Below are 18,986 nucleotides of genomic sequence, written 5' to 3'. Positions count from 1 at the left end.
TGCTTTTCTTGTGAAACTGTTCTACTTTGTAAAATTATGCCCTTCAAACATCTCCTTACTAGATGTTCCTTGTGAACAGAATCTATATCTAATTAATCTTTTTTATTTAAATTTTGGTCTTGTGTTCAGCAATTCCACATTTATTCAGAAAACAAATGTTTTTTAAAAATAATTTGCACTATGCATTAATCACAGGTCATTAATTATCATTCTAGCCAACATTTTTCAAAATCTGTCTTCTTAGTTTTACACATGTAGATATTTGCTCATGTCTCGTTTTCTAGCTTTCCTTTCATTTCTTTGATTTCCTGTAGCTATATTTCAATAGGACTGTAATCTCACTTATAAACCCCTTTATCCTTAACAGCTTCCTAGTGAGACAGAAGGAATACATTCTAATACTCACTGACCCTTATTAAGGAGGACATAGTTAACCACATCTTTCAGAGTCAAATTTTGCAATTTGTACGTTTTTGAGTGGCAGTTTTCTCTCTTTGGTTCATGTAAATTGCACCATTGATCATCTCTGACCCACCGCCCATACTCCCTTCGTTCCTGTTTCACTATGGTCAAGGCTATCTATATTTATTTATATTGCTTTAGCCACAGTGGAAATCAAAGTAAATCATAAATTATACTTTTCTATAAAAATTCTTTTGGAAGTTAGCTGATGTTATAACTCTTAAAAGAAAATTCATTCAGAGATTTTTCTATTCTTAATTTTCTTTCTTTTTTGTTTTTGTATATTTCTACTGAATTCATTTTTAAGTTTTCATTTGTATATGTATTTTTATATTAAGCCTCCTCAAGTCTCTTAGTTTTAAATTTAAGTGTTACAGCTTAGCATTAATTTAGGTAAGATCCAAAAAGATATTATTATAGTATAGGTTTAGGAATACTTTGAAAGGATGCCATTATCCTTATGTGTCAAAAAAAAAAAAGAATTTTCTTCTCTTATTTGACCTAGTAACTAGATTGGTAGATCTAAGGTATATAGTAGACACATCGATTGAACATCAGCAAGGAATTAGATGTCTTTCCTGCTATAATTGTGAAAGGATAAAGATACAGGAGTAGACCTCTGTGACTGTTTGAACAACTGAACAAGAAGGTAACGATCATTGAACTAACATACCTAGGAGGAATAAATGGAGAAGGCACTGGCGACCCACTCCAGTACTCTTGCCTGGAAACTCCCATGGATGCAGGAGCCTGGTGGGCTGCAGTCCATGGGGTCGCACAGAGTCGCACACGACTGGCATGACAGCAGCAGCAGCAGCAGGAGGACGAAGAAAATACTGTCACAGCTGTTAATTTTGTAACTGCCTTAAAGGAAAATGTAGGGTGCATGCTCTAAATATGAAGTCACATCTCCGCCATCCTCTCCTTTTCAGGTTTATTTTCTTGACTTACGTAGAGAGTATTCCATCTTTCATTTCGGCCAGCCATCATTCCCCATATGAGAGACCTGCTTGATTCCTAACATAAAATCCCACCTTCAGTGGTTTCATCAAATTTATCAATAAAAGAGTTCAAGGTAATAGGGTTGAATTCTATTCCTGGAGTCGTTCTTTTCTTAGAATTTTTAGAAATTTGTTGCAAAGAGGTTGGTACTGAATTGCTATGTTACATTATTTACTATTTATTGTTTGGTAGCTTTGCCCACAATGTGAGATTATAATGATCTGGAGGGCAAGACGAGGGTTTAATCTTTCTTTTCTTCTAAATTTTCCTGTTGATATGTTTCGAATGAAAGAATTCAAACTGTTTTTGTATTTATTTACATATTTTTACTTATTTGTCTTATTGTCACCTTATCTAAACTGCCTCATGATTTTCTATATCATTATTGAGTTTTGAGGCTTTTGAATGGTTTCTATAGATTTATCTGGCTTTGCTTCCTTTAGCTTCTCATATCAATTTGCATGTCTTCAATTTAGCACTTAGAGTATTATCTTTATACTCAAGGAGCTCACAATTTAGCAAGTTAAATATAGATGGTACAATTCAAATATAGCATTCTAGAAAATATATTCTCAGGCTGTGAGTGCATAAAGATCCAATTAAAATAATAATTTTTAAGATTATATCTATCATACATCTTTTCTAATGATAGAAGAAGAAGTTAGAGAAGTTCTCAAAAAATATACTTGCACAACTGAATCTTGGAGGATAAATAAGAGTTCTGTAGCAAAATAACACTGGATGCTGAAGGAGGAGGGCACATAGGTATAGATAAAAGTGAGCTGAAATCTATGAGAAATAGACATGAATATGTGAAGACCATCAACTGTCTGAACACAAAATCGTTCAGTAGGTGGAAGCATAGGATACCTGCTAAGGATACTTGCAAAGGAGCCTGAGAATAGGCCAGCACGCAAAAGTCTCTGGAGTGTCATGCTGTTTACGGGGTTGTACAGTGGGTCAGTGTGACTCAGCTAGCTCTGAATTGGATGGCAATAAAAATTCTTGCTGGCATATGGATTTTCCTACCATCCTAAATTGAAACATTTATTCACTCTCTGGAAAATGTGATGGAAGGCAAGCTAGGGTAAATTGCATATTGGTAACAATGGGGAAAAGGGAACAGTTTCAGCTCCACTCAGTGTCTGACTTTGCCTGTTCCCTTTGAAGCTTAATTATAGCCATTAGTGGAAGCCTCTTAAATTGCTAACACACTGTACAATATGGGGAGAAAGTTTGCCAAAGTCTTTTAAAATCATGAGAAAGCAGTATTTCACAGATCAAGTGATTTAGTTTGAACAAGTCAGTATTATGTTTGCCCTGAACTCTAGAGAAAAGCCTCTGCAAGAATTTTTAAGTTCAATGATACCATTATTTCTGCTATACAGATCTCTCCCATATCTGTCAACTCTGGTCTAGACAAATTACCCCAGGGAAACAGCAACTGGGAGTGCCTCCCCATTGCTTACAAAGCTTAGCCAGTAGAGTTTAAGAACTTTGGCTTAGGGATCATTCTGTGAACTGGCATACCTTCTGTCTCAATTTCATCTCCTGGTTTCCTTTACAAACACCAGAAGCACATACCACTAGACTCTGAGTAATCTGTATTTTCTGTTCCTCTACTTTTGTCCATTAATATTTTTTCTCAAACAATTGTTGCTATCTCTATCTATCAGAATCTGATTTAATAACCTATCTGAAATGTTTTCCCCAGTTGCTCAAGAAGGAATCACTCCCTTTCTTCAGACTTATAAAAAACATAATGCTTTACCTTTTCTTTTTTTTGGCTATACCATGCAGCATGAGAGATCTTAGTTCCCCGACTAGGAATTGAATCTGGGCCCTCTGCAGTAGAAGTGTGAAGTCCTAACCACTTGACTACCAGGGAATTCCCTATAAATTTTTTTATGTAGAATAATCTCAGTTAATATAAAAATTACCCCAAATGCATTATGACTTACACAGGAGGAAGTCTATTTTTTTTTTTCCCAGTTCTGTAAAGTTCAGGTCATTATCCCTGATTTACAGGCAGCTTTTCTCCAACCTGTGATGAAGAGACCCAGTCTCCTTTCATTTCTGGCTGCAACACATGGCTCAGGTTTGCTGTGTCCATTTTCATCAGGGTAATGGGAAGAAGAGTATCATTATGTGAAGGAGTCACACAGGATTTTTTACTAACTTGGCTTAAAAGTAAAACACAACACACTCATTATTGCTGAGAACTAGTCACACAGTTACAGTTAATGGAATTTGGGTTAGAAAACTCAGTTCCCCCATCTTGGGAGGCTCGGGGAGAGGCTTTAAATCAAAATAGGAAAAATGTTACAAAAGTTGGGGGAAAGGGGACTTTTTAAAAAATTATTGATGAAAAGTTTAGGAAACATGGAAAGTAGGGAAAATGCCATCTAACAAACTGATAGATCTTGCTAAGGAGATTTCTAGGTTAAGTGTTGAAAATATCAACTGATTTCATCCTAAGGTACATAAAAAATAGAGCTGAGCTAAAGAAGGAATTGTTCATTTTTCAGCTCCTCTAGAGGGAATATAAAACCTAGGGCTTTCTGGATTTTAAACAGTAGTTGTCTTTCATCCTGAGTCTCTCTCAGAAGGAGACTCAGGACAAAAATAAAAGCGTGGTTGCTGCCAGCAAAACATCACAGGGTATATACAAGTATGAAACTATCAAACCCTCTTAAACCTCAGATAGTTTTCAGATGATCCTTCGTAAGACCATTGTACTAGTCAGTAAACTTTCTAAGGATCTTAAGGATATATCTCATCAACTCTTGAAACAATGAAGCCCCTACATGGCATTGTCTAACAGTCATTATACAGCAGGGGGCTTCCCAGGTGGCTCTAGTGATAAAGAACCTGCCTGCCAGTGCAGGAGACATAAGAGATGCATGTTCAATCCCTGGGTCAGGAAGATCCCCTGGAGGAGGGCATGGCAACCCACTCTAGTATTCTTGCCTAGAGAATCGCATGGACAGAGGAGCCTGGAGGGCTACAGTCTATAGGGCCACAAAGTTGGGCACAACTGAAGCCACTTAGCACGCATGCATGCAACTATACAAGAGCAAAGGTTGAGAAGGGCTTCTTCTGATTAGGTTTGAAGTGTGCCTTTTGTCCAGTAAAGTGTAATGCAAAATGGTATGTAAAGAACCTAAACTGTTTTTTGAAGAAACTCAGCAAGCCTACATTAAAAGGCACAGACAGTTAAAAAAAAAAAAAATAGGCCTTGTTTTGTGAAATATGATACAAAATATTTATGGGAAGAAAGTAGGTTAAGAAAATTAGCTGTAAACCCAGGCCATTTTTTTGTGGGGGATTTTCTAGTGGAGGGGAGGTGACTCAGAGGGAATAACCAAGAGACCAGAGGACAAAACCTAAAACAACAGAAAATTGCTCCCAGGTAGCGTTGTGGGGCCTTTATCAAAGAATTAGCCTGGCTATTAGAGATTTATGATGAAGGAAGTGGCAAGATTAAAATTCTGTTTAGATAGAATGATTCTTGCTGAATGTGTTATGTTGATGTATAATGTTAATGCATATGGAAGGAGAGGTAGGATGGTAATTAGAAGATTATTGTGATAATTCAAGTTAAACAAGACAGTGACAGCCTGAGAATTAACAAGTGGAGGTGATGAAAAGTGCTTTAGGATATATTTTGAAGATAGAGCCAAAAGAATTTGCTGATGGACCACATGTTGGGTGTGAGAAAAAGAGTGGAGTTAAGAATGATTATAAGGTTTTTTGGCTTAGCAACTGGAAAAACTGGAGTTGATATTTTATGAGTTGGGGAGCAATGAGAAAGAAATAATTGTTGAGGGGGAAGAATGTTAAGACTCAGTTTGGTACAGAATAATTTATTATTCTGATTAGATATTCAAATAAAAATGAGGAGTGAGCTGTTGTGTACAAGAATCTAGATTTTTGAAAAGAAATGTGTATGTACCTGTGCACGCTCTGTCAGTTCAGTTCAGTCGCTCAGTCATGTCCGACTCTTTGCCACCCCATGAATCACAGCATGCCAGGCCTCCCTGTCCATCACCAACTCCCGGAGTTCACTCAAAGTCATGTCCATCGAGTCGGTGATGCCATCCAGCCTCTCATCCTCTGTCGTCCCCTTCTCCTCCTGCCCCCAATCCCTCCCATCATCAGGGTCTTTTCCAATGAGTCAGCTCTTCACATAAGGTGGCCATAGTATTGGAGTTTCAGCCTCAGCATCAGTCAGCTGTGTCTAACTCTTTGTGACCCCTTGGACTATAGCCTGCCGGGCTCCTTGGCCCATGGAATTTTCCAGACAAGAATTACTGGAGCAGGTTGCCATTTCCTTTGCTAGGGGATCTTCCTGACCCAGGGGTTGAACTTGTGTCTCTCGCATCTCCTTTAGGGGGTTCTTTACCAGCTGAACCACCAGGGAAGCCCAGAGGATAGAGATCACCAAGAGAATAAGTATAGATAAAATCCAAATTTGGTCCAAGGCTGAAACACTGCAGCACTCTAGTATGTTATGATCAGTTGATGAATAGGAATTTGCAGAGACTAAGATGAAATGTCCAAGAGAAAGTTGTGTTGGGAACCTAACAGGGGAGAAAACATATATGAAATGTTGTTGATTTGTAAAATAAAATGAGAATTAAAACCATTGGCTTTTGCAGCGTAGAGGTATCTCTGGTCTTGATGCTAACAGTTTTATTGTTGTCATGAGAGTAGACGTTGGAGCAGGAAATGGCAACCCACTCCAGTATTCTTGCCTGGAGAATCCCATGGACGGAAGAAGCTGGTGGGCTACAGTCCATGGGGTTGCAAAGAGTCATACATGACTAAAGCAACTTAGCACACACACACAGTAGACTTAGGGAAAATAGAAGGGAGTAAACTGGAGTCAGTCTCTGTAGTCTACCCTTTAGAGATATTTTGCTCTAATAGGAAGAAGTTAATGAAGAAAAATTAAGGAAAATGAGTCCAGGAATTATTTCTTTTCCTTTTTTTTCTCTTTATCTGTATATAGAATAGGAAGTATATAAACTATTGGAAAAGGTCCAGAAGAAAGAGTAAATTGATAAAAATTGATTTTATCAGTATACTGATAAAATTGCTAAAATAATATTATTGGGAAGACAACAGTGGAGGAGATAGTGTACATAGATGGAGGAACTGGTCTTTTTTTAACAAAAATTTTTATTTGCTATATACAGCATGATGACTTGATATGAATATAGAGCAAAATGATTGCTATGTTCAAGCTAATTAATACAGTTAACACATAGTTAACATTTTTTTTAAAGATGAGAGCACCTGAAATCTATTTTATTAGCAAATTTCCAGTGTTCAGTATGGTATTATTAACTGTAGACATCATACTGTTCTTAATTTCTAGACTTATTCATCCTACATAATTGCAGTGTTGTGCTCTTTGACCAATATCTCTGCATTTTCCCCACCTCCCTAGCCCTATAACTGCCTTTCTATTCTCTGAATCTATGTATTTAACATTTGTACATTTCACATATAAGGGTGATCATACAGTATATATCTTTCTGTGTTGGGTTATTTCACTTAGCATAATATTCTCCAGGTTCATTCCTGTGGTTGCAAATGACAAGATTTCCTTTTTAAGGCTGAATAATATTCCATTGTATGCATATATATGTGTGTGTGTGTATCATACAGTATATATCTTTCTGTGTTGGGTTATTTCACTTAGCATAATATTCTCCAGGTTCATTCCTGTGGTTGCAAATGACAAGATTTCCTTTTTAAGGCTGAATAATATTCCATTGTATGCATATATATGTGTGTGTGTGTATATATATTCTACAATTTCTTTATCCACTCATCTTTCAATGAACACTTGGATGGTTTCCATATCTTGACCACTATGAATAAAGCTGCAATGAATGTGGTAGGTATAGATAACTCTTTGAGGTGCTGGTTTCATTTCCTTTGGGTATACATTCAGAAAAGGGACTGATGGATCATATGGTAGTTCTGTTTTTAGTTTTTTGAGGAACTTCAGTACATTTTTCAGTAATGGTTATACCAGTTTGCATTTCCACCAACAGTGTACACATCTTCACCAACACTTACCATCTTTTTTAGATAGTCATCATAACAGGAGAAATAAGTTGATATCTCATTGTATTTCTACATTTACATGATGAGAAGGGGTGGTCTTTTAATTATTTTCTTAAATGTTTTATTGAGGCAAAATTGACCTATAATAAACCACACACATATAAAGTGTGCAATTTGATATTTTGACATTTGTATATATGCATAAAATCAAGCATCATGATAATAAATGTACCCTATATCATCCCCAAAGTTTCTTCATGTCTTACCAACCCTAGATATTGATATGTTTTCTCTGGCTATAAATTAGTTAGCAGTTTCTTTTTTTTTAAGAAATGACATAAATGGAATCATATGAGCTGTGTTCTTTCGGGGAGCAGATCTGCCCCTTTGATTTCCAAATGTATGTTTTTGGTTGGCTTATTTACTATCTGTATATATTCTTTTTTGTGTTGATTCAAATCTTCTGCCCATTTATATTTGGTTGTTTGTTTCCTTGTTATTAAGTTTCGAGAGTTTTATATGTGTTAAATTCCATTCTTTCATCAGATACATGCATTGTAAATATTTTCTCTAGTTTGTCTTATCTTTCTTGAGTTTTTTAAAAAGATTTCAATTTTCATGAAGCCCATGTTACAAATAGTTATTTTATGGATAATGCTTTTGGTATTGTGTCTAAAATTTTTAGCTAACCCAAAGTCACAAAATATTTTCTTCTAAAATTTTTTTATACTTTTAGAGTTTAGTTCTTGGATCCATTTTGAATTAGCATTTGTATATGATGTAAGCTGTGGGTTGTGGAGAAGGCAATGGCACCCCACTCCAGTACTCTTGCCTGGAAAATCCCATGGATGGAGGAGCCTGGTGGGCTGCAGACCATGGGGTCGTGAAGAGTCAGACACGACTGAGCGACTTCAGTTTCACTTTTCCCATTCATGCATTGGAGAAGGAAATGGCAACCCACTCCCGTGTTCTTGCCTGGAGAATCCCAGGGACGAGGGAGCCTGGTGGGCTACCGTCTATGGGGTCGCACCGAGTCGGACACGACTAAAGCGACTTAGCAGCAGCAGCAGTGGGTTGAAGTTCATTGTTTTTGCTTAATGCATCCAATCATTCTAGCCCCATTGTTGAAGATTATGATTCTCCACTGAATTGCCTTTGCATCTTTGTAAAAAAAAAAAAAAAGTTACCTATATGCGTATGACTCTATTTTTGAATTCTGTATTCTGTTCCTCTTATCTGCTTGTCTCTTCTTACTTTAACCACACTGTCTCAATTATTGTAACTTTATAATAGTTCTTGAAGCCAATTAGCTTTCAAATGTTCTTTTCAATACTGTTTTGACTTTTCTGGGACTTTTATGTTTTTCTCAAGAAATTGTTTTTTCAATGAATAGCACATGAAAACTGTTAATCACATTTTCCTAATAGTTCCTATTTTGATTCTGTAGAAATGGTATTATTTTTCATTTAAATGGCTGATTATTTTCTCTTAGTATATTGAAATAGAATTTATTCTGTATTTTGTTCTTATATCCTCTAACCTTGCTTAAACTCATTAGTTCTAATAGCTTGTTTTATAGATTCCATTATTTCCTACTAGGTGATTGTGTTGTCTGCTAATAAAGACAATTTTTTCTTTTTCTTTTTGTATTTTCAAATTTTCTTTTCTGTTTTTTTAATTTAAATTTTGTAGTGGGGTATAGAGAATTAACAAACAATGTTGTGATGGTTTCAGGTGTACAGCGAAGGGACTCAGCTATATGTCATTAGTTACTTTCCTATCTGGATGTTTTATTCTTTTCTCTCCTTTCTTTTGGCTGTTTTTTTACCTTATTATACTGACTAGAATCTCCAATACTATATTGAGTCAAAGTGTTGAGAGCTGAAACCCTTGTTTTGTTTCTGTTTTTAGGGGGGAAACATTAGGTTTCTCATAATTTAAGTATGATGTTAGCTATAGATTTTTCACACATGCCCTTTATCTGATTAGGGAAATTTCATTCCATACTGAGTTTGCAAAGAGTTTTTATTTTATCCAGAAATATGTATTACTAAATTTGCTAATATTTTATGGAAAATATCCATATATTGATTTTTTTCTTATAATATCTTTGATACATGGGTAATTCTGGCCTCCATAAAATGAGTTAGAAAGTGGTCTTTCCTCTTCTTTTTTGCAGAAGACAGTGTGTATATTTGGATTAAGTCTTCGTTAAATGTTTAGTAGTATTTATCTTTGATCCATCTGGGCCTGGAAGTTTCTTTACTGAAAAAAATTTTAACTAGATAGAACTATTTACATTATTTGCTTCTTTTGGAGTGAGTTTAATAATATGTGACTTCCAATACATGGTCTATTTCATATAAGCTCTTGCATTCATGTGCATGGAGTACATTCATCATATTTTCTTATTATCCAACTAGTATCTGTTAATTTCCACCACTGTTTCTGATACTGGTTATTTTTTACTCCCCTTTTGCCCCCAACATCCCCCTCCACCCTTTTTATTGGCAACTATTTTAAAGAAATGGCTATGGTTTCACTGATTTTTATTTGTTGTTTTTCTTCTTTCAGTTTCACTGATTTTTGCCCTATCTTTATTATTCCCTTCCTTCTACTTGCATTTGATTTTATTTACTTTTCTGTTTCCTGTTTCTTTAAATGGGAAACCTAGGTTATTGATTGATATATTTCTTTACTTAAACCATTAAATGGTATACCTTTCCCTCTAAGAATTACTTTAGATTCAACCCATAGATTTTGATAGATTGTGTTCATATTTCATTCTGTTAAAAACAGTTTAGTTCTTCTTCTATAACTCATGGGTTATTTAGAAACCATATGCTGTTCAAACTTCAAATAATCAGGGATTTGCGGGCTATTTTTCAGCTATAGACTTATAATTTAATTTCTTCTAGAGTGAGTTTAATAATTTGTGAAACAAGTCATACATTGTATGATTTCTGCTCTGTTAAATTTTTTAAGATTAGTTTTTTTAACTGTTTTATTTATTTATTTTTAATATAAATTTATTTATTTTAATTGGAGGCTAATTACTTTACAATATTGTATTGGTTTTGCTATATATTGACATGAATCCACCACAGGTGTACATGTGTTCCCCATCCTGAACGCCCCTCCCACCTCCCTCCCCATACCATCCCTCTGGGTCATCCCAGTGCACCAGCCCTGAGCATCCCGTATCATGCATTGAACCTGGACTGGCGATTTGTTTCACATATGATAATATACATGTTTCAATGCCATTCTCCCAAATCATCCTACCCTTGCCCTCTCCCACAGAGTCCAAAAGACTGTTCTATACATCTGTGTCTCTTTTGCTGTCTCACAGGGTTATCATTACCACCTTTCTAAATTCCACATATATGTGTTATTATACTGTACAGGTGTTTTTCTTTTATATCCCATGATATGGTCTATCTTGGTGAATGTTTATATGCAATTGAAAAAATTGATATAATCTGCTATTGTTCAGTAAGTGCTCTATAAAGATCAGTTATGACAGTTTGTCGTGTTGTTCAGGTCTTCTATATTTAAAAAAAATTTTATTGGAATATAGTTGCTTTACAGTGTTTTGTTTTTGCCATATCACAGAGTAAATCAGCTGTATGTATACATATATCCCCTTTTTTATGATGGCCATTTAGGTCATCACAGAGCACTGAGTAGAGTTCCCTGTGCTATATAGTAGGTATTGGAGTTTCAGCTTCAGCAGAGTATTGGAGTTTCAGCTTTCAGCCAGAGTATTGGAGTTTCAGCTTCAGCATCAGTCTTTCCAATGAATATTCAGGACTGATTTCCTTTAGGATTGACTGGCTTCATCTCCTTGCAGTTCAAGGGACTCTGAGGAGTCTTCACACCACAGACAGCAAAAGCACCAATTCTTTGACACTCAGCCTTCTTTATGATGTAACTCTCACATCCATATATGACTATTGGAAAAACCATAGCTTTGACTATATGGGCCTTTGTTGGCAAAGTAATGTCTATGCTTTTTAATATGCTGTCTACGTTGGTCATAGCTTTTCTTCCAAGTAGTAAGTGTCTTTTAATTTCATGGCTGCAGTCACTGTCCTCAGTGATGTTGGAGCCCAAGAAAATTAAGACTGTCACTGTTTCCACTGTTTCCAGTTTCCCGTCTATTTGCCATAAAGTGATGGGACCAGATGCCATGATCTTTGTTTTTTGAATGTTGAGTTTTGAGCCAGCTTTTTCACTCTCCTCTTTCACCTTCATCAAGAGGCTCTTTAGTTCCTCTTCGCTTTCTGCCATAAGGGTGGTATCATCTGCATATCTGAGGTTATTGATATTTCTCCCAGAAATCTTTGATTCCAGATTGTGCTTCATCTGAGGTCCTGGTGGCTCAGATGGTAAAGAGTCTGCCTGCAGTGCAGGAGACCCAGGTTCAACCCCTGGGTCGGGAAGATCCCCTGGAGAAGTAAATGGCAATCCACTCCAGTATTCTTGTCTGGAGAATCCCACAGATGGAGGAGTGTGGCAGTCTACAGTCCATGGGGTCGCAAAGAGTCGAACATGACTGACTGACTTCATCTGCTTTCTATAGGAGCCCCAAGTAATTTTGGCAGTGGGGAACAAGTTGATTGACTCTGTAGTAGATATTACTCTTCTTTGTAAACTAAATGCTCAAATAACATTTAGATTCCCTGATGGCTCAGATGGTAAAGTGTCTGCCTGCACTGTGGGAGACCTGGGTTCAATTCCTGGGTCAGGAAGATCCCCTGGAGGAGGAAATGGCAACCCACTCCAGTATTCTTGCTTGGAAAATCCCATGGATGGAGGAGCCTGGTAGGCTAGAGTCCATGGTGTCACAAAGAGTTGGACACAACTGAGTGACTTCTTTTTCTTTCTTTGTGCTTCATCCAGCCCAGCATTTTGCATGATGTACTCTTCATATAAATCAAATAAGCAATGGTGAATGGAATTGTTTCCTTAATTTCTCTTTCTGTTTTCTCGAATGCAAGGGATTTCTCTGTGTTAATTTTATATCCTGTAACTTTACTATGTTCATTGATTAGCTCTAATATTTTTCTAGTGGTGTCTTTAGGGTTTCATATGTAGAGGATCATGTCATCGGCAAACAGTGAGAGTTTTACTTCTTCTTTTCCAGTCTGGATTCCACTTATTTCTTTTTCTTCTCTGATTACTGTGGCTAAAACTTCCAAAACTATGTTGAATAGTAGTGGTGAGAGTGGGCACCCTTGTCTTGTTCCTAACTTTAGGGGAAATGCTTTCGATTTTTCACCATTGAAGATAATGTTTGTTATGGGTTTATCATATATGGCTTTCATTATGTTGAGATATGTTGAACAAGTGGAATCAAAATGTCATAATTTTTTAGTTAGGAAAAAAATCACGAGTTTTATAAAATATATATTGTACATATATATGTATATAAAGCTTTTCTACTACGCTTGATAAAGACGAGAAAAAACATCAAGAAAAATGAAGAGATGGGGAAACTGGAGAACATAAACTAAATGAAATGGGAGCACTGAGTATGAAAGAGAAAAAGTGAAACAAGCTAGGTAAAAGCAAAAGATTATCATATATTTCAGTTGTTTTTAAACATGACTGCTAAAAAAAATATGACTGCTCATTAGGAACATATCTGGAGCTGTGAAGAAAAAAAGCAATACTTGCGCATTTGTATTATTCAAAAAATTTCAAGATAATTCTGATATGCATGTGGATTTTAAAAAGTGATTACAAGTTTTTCTATTAGATCTTAGTTTTGGTGATATCAAGTTCAAGTTCAGTCGCTCAGTTGTGTCCAACTCTTTGCGACCCCACGAATTGCAGCACGCCAGGCCTCCCTGTCCATCACCAACTCCCGGAGTTCACTCAGACTCACATCCATCGAGTCAGTGATGCCATCCAGCCATCTCATCCTCTGTCGTCCCCTTCTCCTCCTGCCTCCAATCCCTCCCAGCATCAGAGTCTTTTCCAATGAATCAACTCTTCACATGAGGTGGCCAAAATACTGGAGTTTCAGCTTTAGCATCATTCCTTCCAAAGAAATCCCAGGACTGATCTCCTTCAGAATGGACTGGTTGGATCTCCTTGCAGTCCAACGGACTCTCAAAAGTCTTCTCCAACACCACAGTTCAAAAGCATCAGTTCTTTGGCACTCAGCCTTCTTTACAGTCCAAATCTCACATCCATACATGACCACAGGAAAAACCATAGCCTTGACTAGACAGACCTTTGTTGGCAAAGTAATGTCTCTGCTTTTAAATATGCTATCTAGGTTGGTCATAACTTTCCTTCCAAGGAGTAAGCGTCTTTTAATTTCATGGCTGCAGTCACCATCTGCAGTGATTTTGGTTTGGTGATATAGAGTTCTATTATTTTTCTGTTGACCAGTCATGATACAATGGTATTGAGTAATAGTTACATAATCACAGTAGTAAAAGATGTGTATCACTTTCCACATTCAGTAGTCAGACAAAAAATAAAAGATAATTACAATTGCAAGTCATAATGAGAACATGATTAACTTAACAATATAAAATAATTGATATAATTTGGTTGGGGAGGGAGGGTCACGAAGAGTGATGTGATATGTTAAAGTGCATATATGCACATGTTTCATACACCCAGCTAGTCTGTGTCTTTTGGTTGTTGTGTTTAATCTGTTTACGTTTAAAGTAATTATTCAAGCTGGTTTTAGAAAAGGCAGAGGAACCAGAGATCAAATTGCCAACATCCACTGGATCATCAAAAAAGCAAGATAGTTCCAGAAAAATATCTATTTCTGCTTTATTGACTATGCCAAAGCCTTTGACTGTGTGGATCACAACAAACTGTGGAATATTCTGAAAGAGATGGGAATACCAGACCACTTGGCCTGCCTCTTGAGAAATCTGTGTGCAGGAAGCAACAGTTAGAACTGGACATGAAACAACAGACTGGTTCCAGATAAAGAAAGGATTACGTCAAGGCTGTTTATTGTCACCCTGCTTATTTAACTTATATGCAGAGTACATCATGGGAAAAGCTGGGCTGGATGAAGCACAAACTGGAGTCCAGATTGCTTGGAGAAATATCAATAATCTCAGATATGCAGATGACACCACCCTTATGGCAGAAAGTGAGGAAGAACTAAAGAGCCTCTTGATGAAAGTGAAAGAAGAAAGTGAAAAGTTGGCTTAAAGCTCAACATTCAGAAAACGAAGATCATGGCATCTGGTCCCATCACTTCATGACAAATAGATGGGGAAACAGTGGAAACAGTGATAGACTTTATTTTGGGGGGCTCCAAAATCACTGTAGAAGGTGACTGCAGCCATGAAATTAAAAGACACTTACTCCTTGGAAGGAAAGTTTTGACCAATCTAGACAGCATATTGAAAAGCAGAGACATTACTTTGCCAACAAAGGTCTGTCTAGTCAAGGCTATGGTTTTTCCAGTGGTCATGTATGGATGTGAGAGTTGGACTATAAAGAAAGCTGAGGGCCGAAGAATTAATGCTTTTGAACTGTGGTGTTGGAGAAGACTCTTGAGAGTCCCTTGGACTGCAAGGAGATCCAACCAGTCCATCCTAAAGGAGATCAGTCCTGGGTGTTCTTTGGAAGGACTGATGGTGAAACTGAAACTCCAGTACTTTGGCCACCTGATGCAAAGAACTGACTCATTGGAATAGACCTTGATGCTGGGAAAGACTGAAGGTGGGAGGAGAATGGGATGACAGAGCATGAGATGGTTGGATGGCATCACCAATGCAATGGACATGAGTTTGGGTAAATTCCGGGAGTTGGTGATGGACAGCGAGGCCTGGTGTGCTGCAGTACATAGGGTCACAAAGAGTCAGACTCGACTGAATGACTGAACTGAACTGATGATCCTAGCATAATTTTCTTAATTGTTTTGGGTTTATTTTCTGTAAGTAAATAAACTTACAGAAAATAAACTTTAAACTTTATTTTTCCTTCTCTTGTGTTTCCTGCCTAGAGAAGTTCCTTTAGCACTTGTTGTAAAGCTGGTTTGGTAGAGCTGAATTCTCTTAATTTTTGCTTGTCTGGAAAACTTGATTTCTCCATCAAATCTGAAGGAGAGTCTTGCTGGCTAGAGTATTCTTGGTTGTAGGTTCTTCCTTTTTATCACTTTAAATATATCATACCATTCTCTTCTGGCTGGTAGAATTTCCATTGAGAAATCAGCTGATAGCCTGATGGGAGTTACCTGGTGTGTTATTTGTCATTTTTCCCTTGTTACTTGTACTATTTTATCTCTGTCTTTAATTTTTCTGTTTGGTGGGTGTCTTGGTGCATTTCTCCTTGGGTGTATTCTTCCTGGGACTCTCTGCTTCCTGGACTTGGTTGACTATTTCCTTTCCCATGTTCAGGAAGTTTTCAGCTAATAACTCTTCAAATATTTCCTCAGGTCCTTTCTCTCTCTCTCCTCCTTCTGGGACCCCTATAATGTGAATAGATCCCAGATGTCTCTTAGGCTGTATTCATTTATTTTCACTCTTTTTTCTGTATTCTGTTCTGTGGCAGTGATTTTCACCATTCTGTCCTCCAGGTCATTTATCCATTCCTCTGCCTGTTATTCAGCTATTGATTCCTTCTAGTAGTAGTATTCATCTCTGTCTGTTTGTTCTTTAGTTCTTGTAGGTCTTTGGTAAACATTTCTTGCATCTTCTCAGTCTTTGCCTCCATTCTTTTCCTGAGATCCTGGATCATCTTCACTATCATTATTATGAATTCTTTTTCTGGAAAGTTGCCTATCTCCACTTCATTTAATTGCTTTTCTGGGATTTTATCTTGTCCCTTCATCTGTGACGTAACTTGCTGCTTTTTCCTCGTGGTTAACTTACTGGATGCTTGGGGCTAGTGCACTGGGATGACCCAGAGGGATGGTATGGGGAGGGAGGAGGGAGGAGGGTTCAGGATGGGGAACACATGTATACCTGTGGTGGATTCATTTTGATATTTGGCAAAACTAATACAATTATGTAAAGTTTAAAAATAAAATAAAATTTGAAAAAAAAAAGGTTTTTGTTTTAGCAGTGGTATGACTGTGCTTCTTGCTTCTTCTGTCTGCCCTCTGATGAATGAGGCTAAGAGCTTGTGTAAGCTTCCTGATGGGAGGAACTGGCAATGGGAAAAACTGGGTCTTGCTCTGGTGCTCAGGGCCTTGCTCAGTAAAGCTTTAATACAATTATCTGCTGATGGGTGGGTTTGCACTTCCTCCCTGTTGCTTGGCCTTAGGCTACCCAGCCTTGGGGTCTACAGGCTCTATGGTAAGGTTGATGGAGAACTCCAAGGGGGTTTACACCAAGGGGGACCTTTCAGTGCCCCTGTCCCTATGGTGAGCCCCTGCCAACCTGTGCCTCCACAGAAGGTCCTCCAAAATTAGCAGGTAATTTTGGTTCTGTCTCCTGTGGAGTCACTGCTCCTCTCCTCTGAGTCTCAGTTCAGTTCAGTTCAGTTGCTCAGTCATGTCCGACTCTTTGCGACCCCATGAATTGCAGCATGCCAGGCCTCCATGTCCATCACCAACTCCCGGAGTTCACTCAAACTCATGTTCATCAAGTCGGTGATGCCATCCAGCCATCGCATCCTCTGTCATCCCCTTCTCCTCCTGCCCCCAATCCCTCCCAGCATCAGAGTCTTTTCCAATGAATCAACTCTTCGCATGAGGTGGCCAAAGTACTGGAGTTTCAGCTTTAGCATCAGTCCTTCCAAAGAAATCCCAGGGCTGATCTCCTTTAGGATGGACTGGTTGGATCTCCTTGCAGTCCAAGGGACTCTCAAGAGTCTTCTCCAACACCACAGTTCAAAAGCATCACTTCTTCGGCACTCAGCTTTCTTCACAGTCCAACTCACATCCATACATGACTAGTGGAAAAACCATAGCCTTGACTAGATGGACCTTTGTTGACAAAGTAATGTCTCTGCTTTTGAATATGCTATCTAGGTTGGTCATAACTTTCCTTCCAAGGAGTAAGCATATCTCTGAGTCTAGGTACATGCAAAATTTTGTTTATGCCCTCCAAGACTGTAGTCTCTGTTTCCCACAGTCATCTGTAAGGCCTATAATCAAATCCTGCTGGCCCTCAAGGCCAGATTCCATGAGGATTACCAGTCCCTTGTCAGATCCCTAAGCTGGGAAGGCTCATTGGGGTTCAGAATCTTCACAATAGTGCAAGAATTTCTTTGGTATTATTGTTCTCCAGTCTGTGGATCACCCCTCCAGTGGGTGTGGAATTTGATTTTATTGTGATTGTGCCCCTCTTACCATCTCGCTGTGGCTTTATCTTAGTCTTTGGATCTGGGATATATTTTTTGGTGGGTTCAAGCATCCTCCTGTCGATGGCTGTTCAATAGCTAGTTGCAATTTTGGTGTTCTTGCTGGAGGAGATGAGCACACGTCCTTCTAATCTGCCATCTTGGACCAGAAGCCCTTGACTTTTTTGAAAAAATCTGTTTACTAGCTTATTTGAGTGATTACTTTCCAATTTTGATTTTTCTATAGATTCTTCTTTTCTATTTAGAGAAGACCTTTTGATATTTATTTTATTAATAGAATTGACATAGTATTGTATTCTTTTAGGTTTTGCTTGTCTTGGAAATTCTTTATTTCTCCATCTTTTCTGAATGATAATCTTGCTGGGTAGAGTATCCTAGGTTGCAGATTTTTCTCTTTTAGTACCTTGACTATATCTCACCACTCCCTTCTGACCTTCATAATCTTATAGGGATTCCGTTGTAATTAACTTTGTTTTTCACTTTGTAGCCTTTAGAATCCTCTTTGTTTTTAACTTTTGCTATTTTTATTATAGGATGTCTTGTGTAGATCTGTTTGGGTTTATCTTGCTTGGGACTCTCTATGCTTCCTGTATATGGATATCTGTTTCCTTCTTTAGGTTTGGAAAGCTTGGGGCCATAATTTCTTCAAACACATTTTCAACCCCCTCTTCTCCTCCTAGAATCCCTATTCAGCATAGATTGGCACACTTTAAATTATCCCATAGGTCTCTTACATTGCTTTCATTTCTTTTTTTTTATTTGACTTTATGTCTTCTGTTCTGATAATTTCCATTATTCTGTCTTGTGTGTGTGTGTGTGTGTGTGTGCACGTGCGTGCTTCAGTCATGTCCGAATCTTTGGAACTCCATGGACTGTTGCCTGCCTAGGCTTCTCTGTTCATGGGACTCTCCAGGAAAGAATACTGGAGTGGTTGCCACGTTCTCCTTCAGAGGATCTTCCTGACCCAGGGATCAAACCTGCGCCTCCTGCATTGCAGGTGTATTCTTTACCCACTGAGCCACCTGGGAAGCCCATTCTATCTTGCAAATCACTTATTTATTCTTCTGCATTATTCAGTCTGCTGTTCTTTGCATTTAGCTCAGCTACTATCTCTGAGAATGAACACTGTAATTTTTCTTGGTTCC

At 37.7% G+C, this 18,986-nt stretch overlaps 1 long non-coding RNA gene across 10 annotated transcripts in view; it reads left to right on the top strand.

Annotated features, from left to right (window-relative positions):
* LOC147369625 (uncharacterized) overlaps positions 1-18,986 on the top strand; it is a 151,551-nt gene that overhangs the window by 66,953 nt on the left and 65,612 nt on the right. Inside the window, exon 3 of one of the 10 annotated variants that reach the window (XR_015167658.1) lies at positions 1,395-1,541. The exons of the other annotated variants lie outside the window; for them this stretch is intronic. This is a non-coding gene — a long non-coding RNA (uncharacterized LOC147369625). Of the gene's footprint in view, positions 1-1,394; positions 1,542-18,986 lie in introns of those variants that run through there. 10 annotated transcript variants of the gene reach the window in all.

The sequence above is a fragment of the Bos grunniens genome, chromosome 7 (assembly GCF_055505025.1).
Source record: "Bos grunniens cultivar Pamir isolate PY7600 chromosome 7, Bosgru_T2T1.0, whole genome shotgun sequence".
Classification (NCBI taxonomy): Eukaryota; Metazoa; Chordata; class Mammalia; order Artiodactyla; family Bovidae; genus Bos; species Bos grunniens.
The sequence above is the reverse complement of the archived record's forward strand: the minus strand, read 5'-3'. Positions and strand labels throughout refer to the sequence as shown.